This window comes from Phodopus roborovskii, unplaced genomic scaffold (assembly GCF_943737965.1).
Source record: "Phodopus roborovskii unplaced genomic scaffold, PHOROB, whole genome shotgun sequence".
Taxonomy (NCBI): Eukaryota; Metazoa; Chordata; class Mammalia; order Rodentia; family Cricetidae; genus Phodopus; species Phodopus roborovskii.
In genome coordinates, this window is record NW_026126588.1 from 1,921,392 (window position 1) to 1,943,977 (window position 22,586).

At 50.6% G+C, this 22,586-nt stretch overlaps 1 protein-coding gene and 1 non-coding gene across 11 annotated transcripts in view; both read right to left on the bottom strand.

The window, feature by feature from the left end:
• The window catches only part of Trerf1 (transcriptional regulating factor 1), a 207,882-nt gene that overhangs the window by 138,860 nt on the left and 46,436 nt on the right, over positions 1–22,586 (bottom strand). The window lies entirely within an intron of this gene.
• LOC127236814 (U6 spliceosomal RNA) lies at positions 20,863–20,966 on the bottom strand. The gene has a single exon (XR_007835797.1). It is a non-coding gene; the product is annotated as a U6 spliceosomal RNA (small nuclear RNA).

Consider the following 22,586-nt stretch of genomic DNA (forward strand, 5'->3'; position numbering starts at 1 on the left):
CAAGGTCTCACTCGGTAGCCCTGGCTGTCCTGGCACTCACTAGGTAGGCCAGGCTGGCCTTGAACTCACAGAGATCTGCCTGCTTCTGCTTCCCAAGTGGTGGGATTAAAAGCTTGCACCGCCGTGCCTGGCATTTCATGGCTTTAAGGATTGCTCCATTCCATCCGCTTCTTTGAGGGCCCTGTCTTGTGTCACTTACGCTCACTGGCATTGGGAGGAAGTAAGCTCAACGCTCCTCCATCCAGTTGCAGGAAGAGGTTTTTTGCTCACCCCCAGTCAGCCTGGGAGGCCCTGTTAATGTGGCCTGTTCACCCATCAGCTTATGGAAGCATCAGGTGTCACCTCCTAGGCATTTGCCGTCAGATCGGGCCTCTCGCAGGAGAACTGAGTCTACCACTCAGATGGGGAGCATCCTTAGACAAACTGTGGTTCCTCTGGCCTAGACACACCCTGAAGATGGGTGTACTCTCCCCCACTCCCCTCAGCCTAGGCAGAACCTCCCACCCAGGCACAAGGTCCTGCCATCCCTAGCCACTGAACCAGCCATGAAAACTCTGCCTCTTTATGCTGAATGAAGAGAGTCGCAAGCCAGCTTCGCCTAGCATCTTCAGAGAGACTGTTTATAGGGCCGGCCCAAAGGCTGCCATCATTTTATAAGTAGTCCTCGCTGGGTCAGGGGCTGAAGAGAGCCGGGATGCAACAAAGGGCCAAGAGCAGGGAACCGCTGCTCAGGTCTGACCACACTGGGCCTTACAGGCCCAGGCACCAACACATTGATGACTTCTATACTGAGGAGAGGGCTCACCTGAGGGCACGGGGCTGCTTGTGAGGTGAGGGTAGGTGTAGAGAGGAGGGGACTAGGGCTTGAAGCTGGCTCAGCACACACCTGGTGCCTCAGATGGGCTACAAAGCTCACCCCAGACACAGAGAGGGGCGTCCGAGCAAGCAGCCCCTCTGGAACCCAGCTTTCTCCACAGAACTGAAGAGGGGCATAAAGGCAGGACTTCCGGTGTCTGATATCACCGCCTCTGACAATGTTCCCAGGACTTCCCACACACTTGACTGCCCCTCAACGATAGCAGCCACTCCCCTTCAGACCAGAGAGCAAAGCCTCTCTCCAGCCCACACAGGGCCCGGTGACCATTTCAGCCAGCTGGTGTTGGGGGCCGCCTGGGAGGTTTCTGCTGCTTCCTATGAACAGCCCAGGTTGAATGTGGGAAGTGACCCTGCCTCAGCACCTGGGGACTCGGGAGAAACAGGGACCAGCAGCCCAGGCCCACTGAAAATGCCACCTGTGGATGGAGGCGATGGCTACGTGGTCAGGGGCATTGGCTGTTCTTGTAGAAAAAGAGCAGGTTTGACTCCAGCACCCTCATGGAAGTTCACAGTTTTCTATAACTGCACTTCCAGGGTATCCGACACCGTCATCCAGCATCAGGCCTACGTACATGAAGGCAAAATACCCAAGGCATTCAGTAAAAAGAAATAATTTCTTACAAAGCTACCCTCCCGGGTGTGGAATGGCCTTAGTGGAAGGCCGACCCTCTTACTAAAACTCTGACCAAAGATTAGAAACCAAAACCAAAACTGAAAAAGAGAGAGGACCGTGAAGGGCAAGGAGCCACTGACAGGGTGTCCTCGCCGTCCACAAAGCGAGGACACAGAGCGCAGATCACTCCTTAAACAACGAGCTGGCTTCCTACACTCCCACAGCTTCTCCCTCCGCACCTCATGAGGTGACAAACACTGCAGTGACACCTGCAGTGGACACTAGAGGATGAGTGTCCCCAGTGTCTGAAGACACAAGGCGGCGATGCTCCATGGACTGGATGCTTACAGAGCTCAGGGCATCCTGGGGATGGGCACTGGTACTTCGGCCTCACCTCGAACCCAGCCTCCATCCATTCCATGCCCGCAGCATTTCCTTCCCCCCTCCCCAAGAGGTGACAGCCAAGGGGCTGCTTGACAACACCAAATGCCCCTTGGGAAGACTCAAACGGACTCCCAGTTGAGAACCACCGCTTAAAGTTTAGACATCTGAGGAGACATGTTGGGAGTAGTGACTGACGTATGGTTTAAAAATATGTGCATCTATCCGGGTGGCTGTGGCGCACGCCTTTAACCCAGCAATATGGAGGCAGAGGCAGGCGGATCTCTGTGACCAGAGATGGTCTACAGAGTGAGTTCCAGGACTGCTGCACAGAGAAACCCTGTCTTGAAAAATAAAACAAAACAAGACAATAGCAAAACCTGGGTCTAATTTTTCCTGACTGATTCTGAAAGCTCGGTGTGTAGCTGCCACTCTTCAGCCTGTGCAACTACCTAAAGGCTGGGTGCCTGGGGCCCAGCAGCCCCTCCCTCTCTCCTCCCCACGGACTTTCCCAGTCTCACGGCTGCCCACACTCTGACCTGCCCATCTGCTCATGCTCAGTGCACTTACAGGCACTGGGCTGCCCAGACAAGGGCTTCCAGGCCCAAATGAGAACTAGAATGTCCCAGGACTCGGGTTTTCTCTGAGGCAGCAGTGGCCACACCCAGAAAGCAGAGCATTTCATTGCCAGCATGGTGGGGCCCATATACATTCCAGAGCATTTCTCAGAGTGAAGCGTGCTTTAGGATAGATTGTGCCAGACGCAGAAAATGGTCAGAGATACAGAATCTCAAAGCCTTCGAAAGACCCACAGCCCGGTAGTAGAAGAATTTGTAGAGTCCGAATGGCGAGACAAGGCAACACAAATGGACCCTGACCTTGTGAGAAGATGTCCCACCTCCCGGGTAAAAGAAATGCAAACGAGAAGGAACAGGCACCTGGGCTCATCCAGCAGGGCGAGGCTGCCTCGTTCACGGATGGAGCTTGCTGCTGGGGGCTTCTTGAAAGGTTCTCCCCAAGTCTGCCAGCATCACAAAGGTGGATGGATGTGTCTGCCAGCGATTTCACATCTAGAACTTATCCTGCAGAAACAGCCCCACATCTGCGAAACGGCGCGCGCGCACAAGCCGAGGCTTACTGAGGACGGAAGGCAGGAGACAAGCGGTGCTCATCACTGGAGAGACTGCTTCAATCTACCGTTCTTATTCTACAAGAGGGGAGGCTGCACAGCTATGAAGAGGAACAGGGCACTCTTTCAACCAGAGGGAGTGATCTTCAGTGCACGCTATAGAGTAAGATGAGTGAGACACAGGATGACACCAGCCGGGTGCCATCCCACGTATCCATACACCCATAGGTTACCATTCCAGAGACACACAGAAAGGTTCACGGTAGTGAGTGGTTGCTTCTGGAAAGAAGGGCTGGGTAGCGGGAATTATTTACCCCACTTTAGATACGAGCACACTTTATGCCACCAACAATGAGTCAATAACCAGCAAGCTAAGAAAAAAAGGCTAAAGGCTGTCTCCAGTCTTGGGCTGCCACCACCAGCCATTACACCCCTCATTCCCGTGAGTATCCACGCCTGTCAGAGTTCAAACGGCTTTTTGTGTGTCTAGGTTGGTACGTGTACACACAGGTGTGTGCATTCAGGGTCCACTCAGCATTTTGTTTTGTTCTTGTGTGTTTTAGAGTCTCTCTCACTGGCCTAGAGCTTGCCAAGAGGGCTGGGCTAGCCAGCCAGTGAGCCTCAGGTCTCCTCCCGACTCCGCCTCCGGAACACGGGGATTGCAAGTGTATCCTACCCACCCCTGCTTTTTTATGGATTTGGGGGAGCAAACGGGTCCTTTTACCAACTGAGATATCTCCCCAAACCCTAATGTCCCTTTTTTTTTCTTTTTTCTTTCTTTTCTAGTTTTCATTCAGAAGTACGAAGTACTTGCCACATCCGAAGCACGAGGGACTTCTTCAACAGTGTTTTAAAGGCATTCATCCTCAACCCTAGTTTCACGGCATCCTGAAAGCGTGCAGATCCTCGAGGAGATGGCCAGCCACCATCACCCTGGAGCTACGAGGACGGGCAGGCAGAACTCCTTAGAAGGTGTTCCTCAGAATCAACTGCCAGGGACTTAGGGATACCCGGGCTCTTAATCATGCCTCAAAGCACTGTCAGCCAGGACTGTGCATCACAAATGGCCTGGACCACGAAACTTCTCAGGAGTGAGTGGCAAGAACCCAGAGCAGTCACCCAAGGAAGCCCCCTGCAGCACTGCCTGAGGCAACATTTTAATGGCTTATTACTCAAGGGTGCCACCGACATCGCTTTCGATCCCAGCCCACCACCCCTGCCACTCCGTCATAAAATAACCCTTATATTTAAGCTGTAAATCAGCATTTGTCAAGCTCTAAATTGGGCCAAGGCAATATTTATTCATCAAAGGTTAAGTCTTCCCCGCGCCATCATAAATCTGCTTTGTAATTTAATATGCCTTCACTCTTACCTGAAGCCTTGTCAGGAAGCAGCTAGAAGAGGCATGGGCTGTGCAGTTGGCTAGTGGTTAAGTCTGCAGTCGTAGGAACTACGCTTAGTTCTGTGTGGGGGAAGGGTGGGATGGAGAACTAGTCCTATCTAGGCTAGCAATTAGAATGAACGGACGCTCATTAACACCAGGTTGGGGACAGAGAGAAGCAAAGACTCCCTCGGGTGGGGAAAAATTGAGAGGTAAGAAGGATGATAATCAGAGTAGGTGTGGCAGGTGCAAAAGCAGTGAATGACGGGTACAAGTCAGGGGACAGGTCCACGGAGCAACAGGAAAAGGTGGAGAACTGGGCCAAGGAAAAGGGGACAAAAATAATAAGTAATCAATACCTATGAATAGAAGGGGCTGTAGCAATGGAGTAGGCGCTGGCTGTCAAGCCTGGCCAGACCAGAGTGAAGCTGCCTGAAACAAGGGACTACAGCTGCCAGACTAATGCTGTAACTAATAACTGGCTTGTAATTAACTCTCAGTGGCTCCTTTCACAGTAGCCAAAGTTTCATGACCCTCCCCCATTCAGCGACCGGACTCCAAGTGGGATCACCGCGGGCAATTTAAAAGCTCTGCTCTGGGATGGGCAGAGTCTTAACAAGCATCCTCTCTCTCCTTTCTCTGAAGCTTCAAAATGCTAATCTAAGGAGAGGCAGAAATCCAGCTCTCAGTGTGGGTGGGCTGCTGAGGGACAGACAGCCTCTGCCTCCATCCCTCCTTTCTCCTTGGTGAAGCTCCCTTACATGCCCTCCATCCACCTTTTAATACAAGTCACCCCATCCTACTTCCTCTGCATCTTCCACAACTGTGCGGCTTGATCTGGCACATGCTTGGGGCTGGTAAGCACCGGTGGTTAACGTCAAGGTGGGTTTCTAAACCACACACACACACACACAATTAATTTCATGTTCAAATGCACGCTCCTTATTTGTGGGCGAGCAAGAGAGGAAGCCCCTCTGCAGTACTAAACACTGAAGTCCTTGCTTAAATAACTAAACAAAGAGGGAACCACTTTTAATTAAAGAAAAAGCAAAAGCTAAGGTTACACGTCAATGCTTGGTGACAAATTTCTCAGGAGAAATTTTACAATTGACAGATCAAGCTGCTATTGGACCTGTAAGTGTCCCATCCAAGGAACTGTTAGTTTCCTGGCTTTAAAACCAACTGGGGGACAGGGGATGGAGCCCGGCTGGCAGAGTGCATCCCAGCATGCAAAGCTCTGGATTCACCCTTGGATTCTTAGGGAGTTCAAGGCCAGCCTAGACTGTATGAGACTCTGTCTCAAAACAGAAAACACCAACAAACCAACTACTGGAGGATAACAGGTCATAGGCCAGATTCCAATGCAGTTAAAAGTTTGAACTGGTTACCATTCCACCACTAAACAGAACTAGAGGAAAAGATAATAAAACAAAATAGAAATGAAAGCAGTGGCTGGAAGGTGCCAGGCTGTGCATCTCAGGCGGGAACAAACTGCCCGACCGCACCAGCACCACCAGGGCTCAGAGCCAATGCTCAGAGCAAGAGCAAGCCTTGCACAGTCAGGAGGACAGAGACCACCTCACGTAGACATAAACAGAGCCAGGAAGACAGAATGGTTTTAGGTTTTAGTATAAAAGTTAAACTTTTCTTAAAATAGCCTGCCCAGACACTTTGTAACTGAACTCAGTGCTTATAACACACACATCCCCAACCAGGATTAAAATTAATGAGTAGGTCAGACTGTGCTAGCCAGCCCCTCCCATCACCAGGAGGCAGACACACCCCAAATCAATCAAGACACCTCAGCAACAGACACCAGTTAACACGGAAGGCCATGTGGAAAGCAGGGACTGTGACCAGAACAATCAGAATGGCCACTCCACTCTCTGCACAGCCACCTGTGACTTAGCCTTGGGCCACTGGGCCGGGGATGGGGGGGGAGGCTGGGTCACTCACAGATTTTATGTTACTATTATCCAGCCATTGCTTATACCTACCTCCCCTCCCAGCATCCACAGCTCAAAGGGAAAATTCGATGAGACAGTGCCATCGACCCTGCACTTTGCATTATTATGGCAATTTCCATGGGGGCAAACCTACTCAGGGCCGCGGCCCCTGTATACCCAACTCAACCTAAGCTAATCCATATTCAAATTCCCTCTTAATTTCTCCACCAATTGCTCCTCCTCTCTGGCCAAGCAGCTGTTCCTCCCTGCCAAGTGGCCTGTTAGGCAGTCATAAACAGGTGTCACCAAGCTCGGTGTGTTGGTGGGTGTCAAAGTTTTCAAGTAGTCAGTAGGAAATGAGAAACTGAGATGGAGGTAGAAAGCGCTGAAGGCAGAATTCCGCTTTTCCCACCAGCCTCTGCCCTTGACTAATCCCCTGAAGGATGAGAGGCTCAGGTGAACCAAGCTTCCAGGGTCCCCAGATAAGAAGGCAGAGGGAGGAAGGGTCCTGCTCACAGGAATCTGCATTACCTCTGCAGGGGTGGGGTGAGGTGTTGAAGGCTTCCCTAAAGCTAGCTCGCCCTCACTTCCCTCCTTCCCACAGGCCTCAGAAGAAAACGAGGCCTCTGGAAACAAGCACAAGCGTCTACCTCAACAATCCGAGGAAGCTGTGTGATTAAAAAAAAAAGAAAAAAAAAAAAAGAAAGAAAATTTTGAAAAAGGTCACCTGTGCTCTGAACACGAACGAGCTTTGTTCTGCCCCCCCCCCCACAATTTCCTGTTGCTTCCTGGCCCCACAACCTGGTATTTTTGAAGCCTGCGTGTTCGCCCAGGTTTCGCTGCAGGTTTCAGGGGGAGGTTGCTGGAGGGAGTGGGCTGGAGCTGGATACTGTTCTGAGACACGGGGCTGTACAAAAGACAGAAATCACTACGGCCCAACCACCAGGAAAGTACACCTAAAATTTCAGAGCCTCGTATCAGCGGCGGGCGTTCTAGGAAAACACTTGTGGGTAGGCTGATTTTGTGGGGTGCATGCTGTGTGGGCAATGCCACTTAACCACTAATACTAGGTGGTTCTGGACTGGCAGCCTCATTCTGCTTCCTGAGGGTGGCCCTTCCTGAACCCTTCCTCGAGCTCTGCTCTCCATGGAGACTGTGCCTCTTGAGCCACTGAAAAGCCCCACTAGTGGGGACCCCCATCTAATTAATCTCCATCTTAAAATAGAGAGGAGCATGACAGCGGATGTCATCTGACTGCCCTCCCTTCATAGGGCAGGACGCTGAAATAGAGAGCTGTCACAGAGCTGGTTATAGCCAGACGGTACTGGGCCTCAGTTCTCTGGTCTTGCAGGGCGGGGCTTCTTAAGATCTTATCAAATTGACAAAAGCTGATGCTTAATTATCAGCTCCTGGGGCTGGGGAGTCACTAAGTGTGAAATGTCTGTACCCATGTATCCACAAGGACCAGAGTTCAGTCCCCGGCACCCACACAGAGCCAGGTTCAGTGGCATTCATGCACTCCAGCTCTAGTAAGGCAGGGACAGGAGGGTCCCTGGGCTTGCTGGACAGCCAGTCTAGCTGCACTGGGGAGCTCCAGGTCCAGAGAGACCTTGTCTCAAAAATATAAAGTGGAGATGCAGAGGAAGATACCAAATGTCAATCTCTGGCCTCGACAAGCATGCACGCACAAATACACACACTACACACATGCACGAAAGAACACACACACGGTAATACTGACTAAGCCACACTGGACATTGCCCAGTTCACAGAACACATATCTGTTTGCTGGACACCAGGTTCCATCTTCAAGATGTATGTTTTGGTCACCTGCCTGGCAATCCATTCTAGTTCCTGACTACCTGGGTGTCCTTTCCAGATGTCCAACCTAGCACACAAATAGGTAGCAAGTAAACATTTCTTTGAAGGACTCAGCATGAGTCTAGGACCAAGCAGGAAATAACCACTAGCTTGCAATCACGTACTGACAGAAGCATGGGGGGGGGGGGCCACAGGGCTCCTTGATTACACCCTAGGCAGTCTCGTGCTAATCACTAGAATTCAGTGTGTGTGAGCATAGTAGTGGCCTGTAGTAGCCGCTGAGCTGGCTTGGTGTGGTTTTCATGTGAACTCTTGAGTTTATTCATGTAAGTGTTGTGGGCCCCCAACATAGCCATCATACAAGCAATTAACTACCTATTCCTGTCCTGAGAGCTTACTGTCCAGCTGAGGAAAATGAGGTTAACTCAAAACGAGGAATGACAGGGCTGGAGCCATGACTCTGTGGGTAAAGCGTTTGCCACACCGGTGTGCAGGAGGCCTGAGTTCACACTGTCAAGACTCACAAAAGGGCCAGCTCAGGGCACACATCTGGATTCGGGGTGCCGGAGTTGAGATAAGGGGAACCCTGGTATCTGCAAAGGTGAGCATCAAGAAGAGCTCGCCTCAGACAAGGGTGAGGTCTGGGATCTGAGGTTGTCCTCTGACCCCCCATACTACACTTACAGTAATTTCGGGGTGCCAATGTGAGGGTCACCAGACATAGTCAGGAAGAGGGATGTACTGCCGATTTCCCGGTGTGAGCCAGCTCCCCAACGCCCCCGGCACAGGATAGGTAACCAACTGCTCCCCAAAGAGGTCAAAGGCCTGAGCCGTGCGCTGTCGCCTGCCTGCCTCTTCTGAAAGCTACAGATGTGCCCCTCCATGCTGCAGCAGCTGGTGATTCTGGCACACGGGGAACTGGCTGTTAACAAAGCAAAGTGTGTCTACTGTCATTCTTCATCGCTGGGACTGGAGCTAGTCCCTTCAGAGGGCCACCACGACCTCTCCTGATACCCACAGCCTCTGAGAAGGAGGGATGGGGGAAGGGCAGGAAGGGAAGCAGAAGAGGCTGACCCCAAATATCAGTTCACCACAAAGCATAAAGGTCCAGGGGACATGAAGGTCTAGACGCATGTAGGGTATGATAAACTCTGAAACCATTCAGTTCAGAAGACCCAGCTAGAGAATCTCCTTTATATGTTTTGATATGTGTTTTGCCTACATGTATGTCTGTACACCATGTATGTATCTGCTGCCCATGGAGGTCAAGGAGGACTGAAGATCCCAGGAACTGGTGAGCCAGCGTGCACATGCTGGGAATCAAGTCGGCGTTCTCTGGAAGAGCAGCCAGTGTGCTTGACCACTGAGCCATCTCTGCAGACCCCAGCATCTCTCACTGAAATTCCCGGCTCCCCCGCAGCTCTCACTGAAGGACATAGTGAAAAGGAAATCCGCTGAGCCGCCTGACCAGGGAAGCTGCTTAGACAGGCTAAGGCTATCCAAACCACTGGAGGCTGTCTTGACTTAGAACAGAGCGGCTAGCGGTGCAGTACCCTGAGAGCATATTACATAACAAGATACATGGTCTGGCTTTGCTTCTGTGAAAAACCAGCAAGCAGGCAAGCACACCCATGCATGTGTGCATGGAAAAAAAAAAAAAAATCACTGGAGGCAAAAATGCAAGACCCTTAGGATGCCTGTCTGCATTTCCTTCTCCATGTCTTCCATATGCCCCAACTTTCCTATAATGTTGTGTTAGAACTACAACAGTACACAGTAGGGTTTGCTCTGTCTCGTTTTGTTTTGCAGTATTCTCTTTTTTAGATTTATTTTTTAAGCTAGCGCTCACGAGAAGGTCAGAGGACGACTTTAGTAAGTCAAATATTTCACTGTGCATTCCAGGGATTGAACTCAGGTCACCAGGTTTGGTGACAAGCACCGTCACACACTGAGCCATCTCCCTGGGTTTTTTCCCTGTGTAGCCCTGGCTGGCCTGGAACTCACTCTGTAGACCAGGTTGTCCTTGAACTCAGAGATTTGCCTGCCTCTGCCTACCAAGTGCTGGGATTAATCTGAGGGTTGAAAGGCTGAGAAGACTCAGGAAAAAGACTCGATGAGGTAAAACTTTAGAAAGATGCCCCCTGGGGGGACAATTTAGAATCCGAGATGTCTACAACCTCCCATGTCTCCCAAAGCAGACAGCCAAGTCTGCGGAGCCACGCAATTCCTCTCCACATGCGCCTGAGGAGACCTGCGCACGCGTGCACTCCCACACTCACCAATGCATGCCTCCTCACCCTCCTGTCACCCTCCGTCAGCAGGCTGTCCCTTCAGCCTCACAGCCTACTCTGCCCCAGCCAGTGGGGACAGAGCAAGTGAGGTCAGCCAAGGAGGTCTGGATACCCTCCCCCTGTACTCAGCTTGCCAGGGACCTCACAAACATCAGCTCACACGCCCAACTGACACCACTTTACAGAGAGGAAACCGAAGTTCAGAGCCACCCAGCGACCCAGGGCCTGGATTTGGGAGTGCAACCTCGCAGTCTGCTGGAGCTTCGTAGGACCGCCCAGAAACTGGCCTTAGACTTGCCCCTCACCTACTGCATGAGGAATAATGCAAACTACTAAGTTCCCATCAGCCTTTCACTCGGGTTTAGGCTGAAAGTGAAATGCACTGCCAGTCCCAATGTGAGAATATATAAATATGAATATTTAATCGCAAAAAAAAAAAAAAGAGAAGGCAGGGGGAAGGGAGGCCAACCCTCTGCTCAAGCTCAGCCCTCACTGGCTGAAATAGAAATAAAAAGTGACTCTTCCCCCAACACATTGTGCTTTAATGAAAGCACCAAGCCGATCTTCACTCCCACCCACCCCAGCCCACTTCGTTTAAATTTAGGCAACCACCAGGCGCCCTGTACCCAACCGCATTCTCTCAGATGAAGTCATGAAGTCCTCAGCTGATGCGCCCACACCTGTGTGAAGAAAACCGGGGCAGGCCGGGCACATGGGGTCAGCATCCTTGGGCTGAGGGAGGACTGTTTGGGGGGGGGGGTGGACACAGTCAAATCCGTGACCTAGTTCAGCCTTGTGCAGCTGTGTGGCCTTGTCACAGCCGTCTTTGCCTCTCTGGGTCTCCACATGCCCTCGACAGAGTCAGGGTGATGGAGTCTAGGTGGTAGGCACGCCCTCAGAATGTGCAGCTCTCGGGCCTGAGTGGATGACACCCGCACTCGATGCTACGGAATGATGGCAGCCTGAGAGCTGCTGGGTAGCTGTGGCTGCACAACAAGGCAAGGCTGTCTTCCCTCAGCCCTGGCGGAAGCGGAAGCTTTCTGCAGGCAGTGCCTGGCTGGCGGCCTGAGGGAGGGGCTTAAGGCAGACCCTTACAACTTACAATAGGGATTTCACAGCTAGATCTGGCTTAACTGCCTTGCAACCTTAGTCCCTTCCTTCTGAGGTTGTCCTCCAGCCTCCACACACATAAGCACACGCAAACACACGAACATTCATACATGTATTTAATGTTTTCTGTTATCTTCCTCTCTTGGAGATGCAGGCTAAACAATTTAGATAGACTTTCCCTTTCTCTCTCTCTCTCTCTCTCTCTCTCTCTCTCTCTCTCTCTCTCTCGCTCTCTCTCTCTCTCTCTCTCTCTCTCTCTCTCTCTCTCTCTAGACCAAAGTCATAGGCCAGGCCAGACTCAAACTCACAACCCTCCTGCCTCTGCCTCCCTGTACCTCATTTTAGTTGTTTATTTAGTTTTATTTTGTTTGGGACAGTCCAGTGTAGCCCAGGGTAGCCTGTGTATACAAGACTGGTCTTGAACTCCTGATCTCTCTGTCTGTCCCTCCAAAGTGCTAAAATTACAGCTCTGTACCCAACACAATCAGCTCAGCTCCCACACCTGCTGAGTGACGTGTGACCCCAGAAGAAAGGAGGGACAGTAACAATCTCTGGGGTCCCCTTTCTACCACTTAGGACAGGGTCAGGGCCCACCCTCTCAAGCAGAGGCACAGAACACTCAGGCAAAAGAGAATAAAGTTAATCTGCAGAACTCACAGACAAACCAGTTCAGAGGAAAGGGCCAGGAAGCTACTCAAGGCTGAGACCCACGGCTTTACTGTGCTGTTCGGTCTGTACGCGGTTCCCACCTCCAAAACCAAGCAAACTGCCCAGAACTACACTCTAAGGACCCCATAAGAATCCAACAGAAAGTCACAAAGAGCTCAAAAGCGGTGTTTAGGGGACAGAGGAAACCAACCAGCTTCTGAGTGCCAGACCACCTAGCTCTTCCTCACACTGACTCCAACTGGATAACTAGAGCCTGAGAACACACACATGCTCACACCCATGCTCACACACACACTTCATACACAATGTCAAAGTCCCAAAGGCCGACAACACCCCCCCAAAGGCAGAATGTTCAAAGCAAATAAAAATGAGATACAGAGACACTAAATGAGACACTAAACTATCCAGGCTACATCCCCAAGAGCAGAAAATGAATTTTCTACCCGTTAATGTGTGCTCTCCTGCGTTTGGGTGTGCGCGTTTTGTGCCAAAGGACAACCTCAAATGCTGCTTTTCAGGGCCACCCACCTTGATTTCTGAGATGGAAGCACCCCAGGGATGCTTCTGTCTCCACTTCCTTGGTGCTCAGGTTCACCACCATGCCCGGCCTTTTACATTGGGCCTCGAACTCACACCCCCATGCACTTAACCAACAGAGCTGTCTCTCCAGCCCCAGAAAAGAATAAATACTTTTGACTGAAGGCCAAAAGACAGCTGACGTGTATAGTAACGAAAATAATGAACATGGGTCCTTCCCCTCAATAACTATGTGACCTCAGTTTCTCTGAGTGTCATCCTGGAGGATACGATTTGAAATCTACTCATTACTTTTCATAATGAAACTCACAAGTTGATTTCCTCAGAAGCCAGGAACGACAGGAGGAGGATCTTAAGTCTCTCAGAAACTGGAAAGACCCAGACCTTCAAAGAACAGGACAGGCCCGTGGGGGCTTGTTCTTCTCTGGGCCCCCTGTAGCAGGAGTGTGGCCTTAGAACCCTTCAGGCCACCTCACAGACTGTAAGAGCTACTGAAAAGCTCCAGGCATCTGGCTTCCTGGGTTTTTTGCTTTGTTTTGTTTTTTTGTGTGAGAATCACAGACCCCAATATAGCAAACAGAGATAAAAGGCTCGATGCTCTTGGAGTCTAAGATTAACCAAACTGCAGGAGAAGCTGCAAACTAAATTTACACTGCAATGAAGAAGGAGGTGGAGGCCATCTCTAGGGGAGAATGATGACAAGAAATTAGGACCTCGTGGGGATGACACTTCATTGTGGTGACAGAGCTGATAGCCTGGGACAGTGTTCCACAGGACGGTCCTTGTCAGAGGGTCGAATGATAGGACAGAGGCACTGTGCAGGGGAATTACATCGCTGTGTCATAATTATCAAATAATGAGGAGGTTTCAAACACACACACTGCCCTGGAGGGCATTTGCCCACCTGACTCAGCCCTGGGGTCCAAAGTTCCAGAGGCTCAGGCCTGGGATGAGGAAGAATCACTTCCCACACACATACCCTCATTCTCACTGCTTAAGACCTCACAGCTGCCTGCCTTCCTTCCCTCCCTCCTCCCTCCCTTCCTTCTCCCTCCCTCCTCCCTCCTTCCCTCCCTCCCTCCCTTCATCCTTCTTTCCTCCTTTCCTCTCCCTTCCTCCCTCCCTCCCTCCCTCCCTCCCTTCCTTCCTTCTTTTATGCTAGGAATCACACTCAGGGCCTGGAGCTAGAATTCCAGGCTAGCAGCATTCCTTCGTCCAATAAAAAACTCCACTGCTCGAGATAGCAATCCAACCAGTTCCCCCAGCAAGAGCTCCATTAGAAGGCATTAACCACCATTCACACAAAGCCTGTGGTTTACCAGTTTGTATAGGTCATGGGTCAGAAGATACCTGTTTCTCTGACAGCTCAGACAACAAGCAGGACTGGCACCTGGAGGGTCCTCCAGAAAGAGTGACAAAAATCAGCAACTTTCTTCACTGGCTAAAGAAAGTTTGAGGGACAGAACAGAAGCCAACAGACTCTGCAGCAGAATCCTGTTATTTGGAGGGAACCCTTAGCATTCACAACTCCCCAGAAGAAGGTATTTTCACAGCAGGAAAAACTAGAACCCTCAGGTTCCCAATGCAAATCCCAGTTCCAGGACTAGCTAGCTACCTGCCTGTGGGCAGGCTATGCATGCTGACTGGGTAGGCTATGCATGCTGATGGGTAAACAAACATGCATAGCACTCCACAAGTTCCAGCCCCTCTAAATCCCATTCTTCTGCTCCAGCCCTAACCCTCACAGGAAGCAGGCCCACTCAAATCGGTCAGAATGGTCGTTTGTACAGGGAACTGCAGGCTGAGTATCCCCATCTCAGAGATAAAATGTGCAGGACAAGACACATTTTAGCTCTCCACGTCCCGCAGATGTTGGAATATCATAGACTTAACCAATGTATCCCTATCTCTCGAAGAACCCTAATATCTGAAATGTTCTGACCCCTGAACCTCCATCATCACTGAGAAGGCTTTGGGTTGTATGGTGTTATGATCTCCGGTTTTTGGTTAAAGACTAAGGAATCTAGAGTATGGCCATAACGAGGTCCTGGCCCCCATTTAGTGCTGTGAATGCCAATTCATAACACTAAATTCTACTTCTCTAAACCTCAGCCCCTAGACACAGCCACTAAGCAAGCACAGGGCTCACAGGAGCACACGGTAAAAAAATCAAACTGCTAGCTGATGAAGAATCCTGAAGATTGCTCAGCTACCTATCAGAGCTGATCAATTCCATGAGTTCAAAGGATACAAAGTCCACAAATGGAAATCAGCAGTGTTTCTACAGACCAACAACAGAAACACAATCCCATCTCAAGTGGTATTTTAAAAATTCTTGGGAATAAATTTAACAACAAGCATGCAGGATTTATATACTGGAAACTATAAAACACGGATGAAAGAAACTGAAAATATAAACAAGTAGAAAGATATCCCATGTTCATGGATTAGAAGAATTACCATTCAGGCCAGTGAGATGTGTTAGGTGGTAAAGGTGCCAAGCCTAACAACATGAGTTTGATCCCCAAGACCCATATAGTAAGACAGAACTGACTCCAGCATGTCCTCCATCCCCCACAAAATAGATACATATATTATGAAAATGTTGTAAAAATTAATACTGTTAAAATGTCTGTACGTTGGGCTGGAGAGACGGTTCAGTGGTTAAGAGCACTGGCTCTTAACCCCCCACCCCGGTTCAATTCCCAGTGTCCACATGGTAGCTCACACCTGTCTGTAACTCTGGTTCCAGGGGTCCTGACACCCTCACACAGACATACATCCAGACAAAACACAAATGCACATGAAATAAATAAGTAAATAAGTCATTAAAAAGCAAAACAGCTCTCGGAAAATTGAAGGTGATCCTGAGTCTGGGAATGAGACCAGCCTGGATGACAAAGTAAAACAAACCATCTTAAAGCCAAAACAAAGCATGCTGCTTATTGTGACCAATGCAATCTCTATAAAATTCCAACGCCGTTCTTCATAGAAATGGGAAAAAATAGTTCTAAAAGTCACGTGTGGAACTATGAAGATACAAAATAGCCAACATAGTTACTGAACTTCAAAATGTAAGACCACAGTAACCAAAACAGCATGGTAATGGCATCAAAACGCACACTGCCTAATAACAAGGCCAGAAATAAGGCCGGCGTCTACAGCCAACTGACGTCCCACACGGAAACCAAGGACACACGGCAGGAAACAATGCTGTCACACAGAGAGAAATAAAATGAACCTTTTACCTAATAAATGAAGACCCTGACGAGGGGAGGAAGAGCAGAGGGGGAGAGGAGAGGAAGGAAAGGGGAGGAGGCGGAAGAGAAAGGAGGAAGAGGAGGCGGAAGGAGGAAGGAGGAAGAGGAGGCGGAAGGAGGAAGTGGTACCCACTCCTGCTCCAGTGTGGACATCAGCCAGCCCGCCTGCACCCCAGTCCTCTGAGCCTCCATGTCTGCCCCTCAACCCACAGAAAGTCAGCCTGGGGGAAGCAGGCTCCTTGCAGAGAGAGTGCTGAGAGTTTCCCGACGCCCAGCTATCGTCTAGGTGGTTCTGTTTTTATAGGAGGTCATCTTTTCTTTTTCTTTTTTAATCCAGAGGAAGAGAAATGAAACGGAATGTGCAGAATGAAGAGGAAGTGGCCAGGCTCAGAGGTTTCTCATTAAAGCCAACAGTTACACTTTAGTAATCAGAGTTCCCGAAGATACCCATCCCCAGGCAATCAAAGAAAGAGCACTGCAGCTAGCCAGGCCAGGTCTCTCCTCACTCTCACACCGGGGAGCTGGGTTTGCACAGGGGCCCGATCCCATGGGCTGAGGACAGATGAGACCCATGTCAGCCCATAACCAGGAAAGGAACCGCACTCTGAATGGCCATGGCGTCAAGGTTCTTGGTTACCACACTGGGCACCAGACACAGTGGTAGACAACTGTGACACTCGGGAGCCAGGAGCAGGAGAATCGTCACAAACGCCAGACCAGCTAGGACTAGATAGTAAGACACTGGCTCAGAAAATACAAAACACGGGCTGTGGACACGGTTAGTGGGTAAGGTGTGCTGAGCAAGTTTGAGGGCTGGAGCTTTGACCCCCAGAACCACATGAAAAGTCTGGGAGGGTGTGATGGGCCAGCATGCAGGAGGCAGGCAGAGAAGGCGCAGAGCGAGCTGGGCAGCCTCACTAGCTGACACTGGGAGCTCAGGGTTCAGACAGAGACCCCAACTCAGTGTTTCCAGGGGAGAGTGATGGAGAAAGTTACCTCACACTCATCTGGGGCCTCCATACCCATGTGCATATGCAGCTGCACACACATACACATCATATATCCACACATACACACAACTGCACACACAGGCCACAGGGACCCTGGGTTTGTTGAGAGATTTTCCTGTTTTTTTTTTTTTTTTTTCTTCTACTGGGAATTGAACCCAGGCCCTCAGATATAAAAGGCAAGCTTCCTACCACTGAACCACATCCCAGCCACATTGGGGGGGGGGGGGGAGGATGTGCTGTTGCAGAGTTAACCTGGCCTTGAGCTCTCTCTCTCCTTGAGCTCTCTCCTTTAGCTCTCTCTCTCCTTGAGCTCTCTCTCTCCTTGAGCTCTCTCTGTCACCCACACAAGCCTAGAACTTGACACCTTGCCCCAGCTTCCATGTAGCTGGACCAAAGTCCAGGCCCAGGCAAGTTCTTGCAGCTGAGTGGCTGGTGTGGTCCTAATGAAGATGTTACACTAAAACAACGTGCCAGAGTGTGCCTCAAGGATGAGGGAGGACCTGGAGGGAGGGAGGGGACTCCAGGGCACTGCAGGCATGTTTGGGGGACAGAGGCCACTTCCCCCATCCTTATAATCAGACATGACAGTGACTAGTCGCCATTGGTCAGAGCTCTTTCTGTCCCTCAACATGGGCCGCTGGATATTTGAAGGGGCCGGAGAACTGGCTTTTAACAGAGCACTGGGGTTCAATTCCCAGCACCCACACGGCTGCTCACAACCGTCCTCAACTCCAGTTCTGGGAGACCCACACCCTCTCCTGGCGCTCTCCCTCAGACTCCAGGCACACATATGGTGCATATATAATACATACAGGCAAACACCCATGTGTATAAGATAATTTCTACAAAAGTCCCAAAAGCCCCATAATGAATGGAATCCTGGGGTGTTTGGGATGCAGTGGGAAAAACATCACCTCTAGAGTAAGAACTGCCTCAGAGCCCTGATGGCTGGATACCAGCTACATGGACAGACCCCTCCCCAACCCTGGGTACAGTTCCCTTTAAAAACACAAGTCACGGAACCCACATCTTTTGTGCGGCCCAAAATATTCCTGGTCCTGGGGACAGACTGTGTACCATTCACCCCAGCCAGCCACACCCAGGACACTGCACCGTCCCTTCCCCAGGAAGGACAGGCAAAAAGGACTCTGCACAGCTCAGCTCGCAGGGCTCTTGCAGCAGATTCACGCCCAGCCCATGAATACATGGCAGAAAAAAGAATCAGCAGGCGAGGGAGGATCGCGCATCCCTGTCGGCACAGAGGAGAGTGGTCCCTCACTTCATCACCAGGGGCTTCGTGTGCACATGTGCACCCTCACTCACTTTGAGCCGACTTATTCTGGGATGCCTGTGGGCTCCCGGGCCCCCAGCAAGGACCATAATAAATACTAGCAGGACCTTCACTGCACCAAAGGGTTGCTCCTGCCATCCACGACCACAAACACCCAAATCCACGGCACTTCCTCCAAGTACAGTGCTACCCTCTTGCAGACTGACTGCATACCAATTCAAATGTCTCACCAGAGCCTCAGAATGACCCTACTGAAGAAACTGTCATCGTCCCAGTTTGCAGGGAAGGAAATGCCCTGTATGGGGTTGAGGGGCTGGCTCTGTCTGTAAAATGTTTGCCTTGCAAAGCACGGGGAGGGGGGAATTGAGGAAAGAAAGGGGAGGGGAGGGGAGAGGAGAAAGGGGTGAGGAGAGGGGGCAGGGGAGGGGAAAGGTAGAGACTAGGGGAGGAGGGGGCAGGGAGGGGCAGGCGAAGGCGGAAGAGGATGGGCAGGAGGGGACAAGAGTGGAGACAAATCTAGGCATGTCGAAGTGCACTTGTAACCCCAGCTTTGAGGGAGCCAAAACAAGAGGAACTCTGGAACCACTAGGGCCTAGCCTAGCCTACTGGGCAAGTTCCAGGCCATGGAAAAAAAAAAGGCCAAAAAAACAAAATGAATGTGGAGCGTGGCTGAGGAGCGACACCCCACCCTATGCTGTCCCCTAGCTTCCACTCTCCGGCCTGCACGCGCACGCGCACGCACGCTCACTACATAAAACACACACACACACACACACACACACACTACATAGAACCATAGTAAAAACTAATTTGAAAGTCACACAGCGTGTGTGTTGGGGCCAAAGGACAACGTTCAGAAGTCAGCTCCCTCCTTCACCATGCAAATCACCACACTCAGGAGCAAACACTTTTACCCTCCAAGCTGTCTCTCCCGCCCTGCCTTGGGTTCTGAGGCAGGGTCTCTCACTGGGACCAGAGGCTCACTGAAGAGATTGCCCAGCAAGCCCCGGTCTCTGCCTTCCAACACTGAAGTTACAAGCACGGCCACTAACTATACCCATCTTTTCACTCAGGTCCTCATGCCGGCAAGGCAAACGCCCTACCCACGGAGTCCCCGGCCTACCTTCTTTCTTTTAATTAATAGTTCACACAGAAACAGTTAGGCGCGAGAATAAGCCTCTTGTCTAGAAGCAGAGCAAGCACGAACGCACAGGGTGTTTGTTGTCTAACCGTTGGTATGTATCTTAGTAAATATCAAACTAGATTTCCAGCAGGCAATATGGAAGCTGCAGGCAGACCTCCACCTGTGACCTTATGTTAAAAGGGACCACAAGGCTCTGTCTCTCGCTAGTCGCCTGAGGCTGGGCTGTGGGTCTTGCAGAAGGCCTGAGCTCCACCGACGGGCGTTTCTGCCGGGCATCTGAAAGCTTTACAGTAAATGGTGACTCATCTGTAGAAGCCACCGTAGATACCACTATGTAATAAGCCGAAATTTGTTCCATCCACATGAAAGGGAAGCACCAAGTGCAGGGCTGTGCGTCTGAGTCAAACTGAGACCCCTGTATACCACTGCACCCATCAGCATCCAGTAATGCAACTATCTAACTCCCAGGGCCCGGGTGGGGGCTTCTGAGGAAGGCTCAAATTCATAAACGCTAAGTCTCTTTATGTGTAAGTTCAACAAGTCCTTACGGGTTCCCTGCCATGTTAGACACTGGCCTCTTGGAGGTGTGAGCCCCTGGACAGCTGCTCTCAATGCGTGTCCTTGTGACCCTCAATTCGTGTCCTTGTGACCCATTTAATAGCTCCATCTTACACAAAAGGAAACTGAGGCAAAGAGGAAAGTCACCCAAGATCACACAGCTAATTAAGAATGAACACTCATGCTGAGTGTTGGTGTTGCACGCCTTTATTCCCAGCACTGGGGAGGCAGAGGCAGGTGGATCTCTGTGAGTTCAAGGCCAGCCTAGTCTACCCTGCGAGCTCCAGGACAGCCAAGGCTATACAGAGAAACCCTGTCTCGGGGGAAAAAAAAAGAATTAGCACTCACACCCAAGCTGAGGCTGTCTCTGCCACTCCATGCAAACAGACAGGGGCAGGTAGACTCGTATCAAGGAGTCCAGGGCCTAGTGGGGACATGGGCAGTAAGGACAGTATCGGGGTCCTCTGAGAGAGGGGGTGCTCATGAGTTGCAGTCTCTGCACTTTGGCTGGGGTATTGCGGACATCTTCCTAGATGAAGACCATGGCAATCTTGTGGAAGGGATGCCAGAAGCAGAACCCTCTGGGTACCCACCCCCAAGTTCCTATCATGGGACGTGGAGTCTCACAATGGGATCTTACTGAGAAACGGGGTCTCGGCAAGTGGAATTAGTATATAACTCATCTTTTGCTCACTCTTTTTGATGTGGTTTGTTCACGCATGGATATGTGGTGTGCAAGCACTATGTGTGAATGCTTCGAATGTGTGTGGACACACGTGTGCTGGGTGCATGGGTTTAAGGAGGCCGGAGGCTGACATCAGGTGTCTTTGTCAATCACTCTCCACTTTATTCACTGAGGCTTCACGAACTGGCAGGTCATCCTTGCACAGGGGCCATGCTTATCTCTGTATCGATCCAATTTTAGCGCATGAGCTGCTAAGGCAAGCCACAGCCGCTGTACTTAAAAGAAAACAGAAACACATACTCCTGCATGCAAACACACACGAGGAGGGCGGGGGACGATTTATGTTTCCACAAGCCGAAGAGAATCAAGGACCGCAGGACTGAAAGCAAGGTGTGGAGAGATGCAAGGCTCTTTCCTACCTAGGCCTGGACTTCAAGCACCCAGAACTGCGAAAGACTCATCCAGTCTGCGGCCCTCTGGAAGGGCAGCCTTAGAGAAGGCGAGTTCCCAACAGATGTCCCATTGAGCTGACAGGCCAGGACTCCACCCTACAGGCTGCAGCCCAGCTCTTGAGCAGCAGAAAGGGGTGTGCTCCAGTTTTATGTGTGTTTTATAATTGGAGCATCCTTCAAATCCACACAGTCCACTCCTATAACTGTCTTTGTCCGCCCACATCCTTCTCGCTGGCACATCCACAGTTATGGCTTCAAGCACTGTACGGAACATCTGTTTGCAGACAGTGGCTGACTTCAGCAGGGGACCTTCTTCTGACTAGACACGCCCACCTACAACTCCGTCTCAAATTTCACGTGTCCCAAGTAAGTTCAGTTCAACATCCTCGCACATCCCATTCCCTTCAGGGTCCCACTAGAAATTTAGTCACCTCATCAAAAGCTGGGGGTCACCCACACTCTCCATGCCCCCCCCCCACAACACACCGTCTTATATTCTGTACACAGCACATTCTAATTCTTCCATCCAGGGCTGCTGCTGTCACCCCTCCAGGGTTCCCATTCCCTCCTCCGCTCACTACGCCACCACCTAGTTCAGCCATACTCAGAAATGCAGCTTTCAGAGGCACACATCCAGAGACACAACCCCAGTCTGGGAGCCTCTGGGGACTCACAGTGTTCAGGCAAGAGCCCCACCCAACCTCATTTCTCAGTCCTTCCTGCTCAAGACTTCCTTCCACACGCTGATCCTACCTTCTCCCTGTTCCCCAGGCTGATCCCACCTCCCTGTCCCAGCTAAGCATCCAAAAACCAAAATCTACCTTAGGACTGATGCTTCTCCATCTGGGAGATTACAGCTCAGAACCTTTGTATCGGTCAAGAATGAAGTGCTGGGCCTAGCAGATGGCCCACAACTATCTGGAACCCCCGCTCCAAGGAATCTGACACCCTCTTTGAGGGTGATGACATGAGTTGCTAAGAATGTATATCTACCAGGTAGGTAATATATCTTTCCTAAAAACCATCCATAGACCCTTCCGGGGTCTTTGATGGAGTTAAAGACAGATAGTTATAGTTATAGTTTTCCTTAGCTATGATAAAAGATAAATTAGACATAAAACTTTAGGCAGGAAATCCAAACAGAGTTACAGAGGGGAAGAAGGTGAGTCAGGGATATTCCATGTAGAGCAGGGGAAGCAAGATGTGAGAAACCAAGTCACAAGCTTCATGGTAAAATATAGAATAATAGACATGGGCTAATTTAATTTTGAGAGCTAGTCAGTAATATGCCTGAGCCATTGGCCAAACAATCATAACTAATATTAAGCCTCTGGCAGGGGAGATGAGAAATCTCCAGCTATACAGAACACCTCACATGTGGTATTCATACGCACACATAAGTTTTATATACAAACATATATATAAAATACAT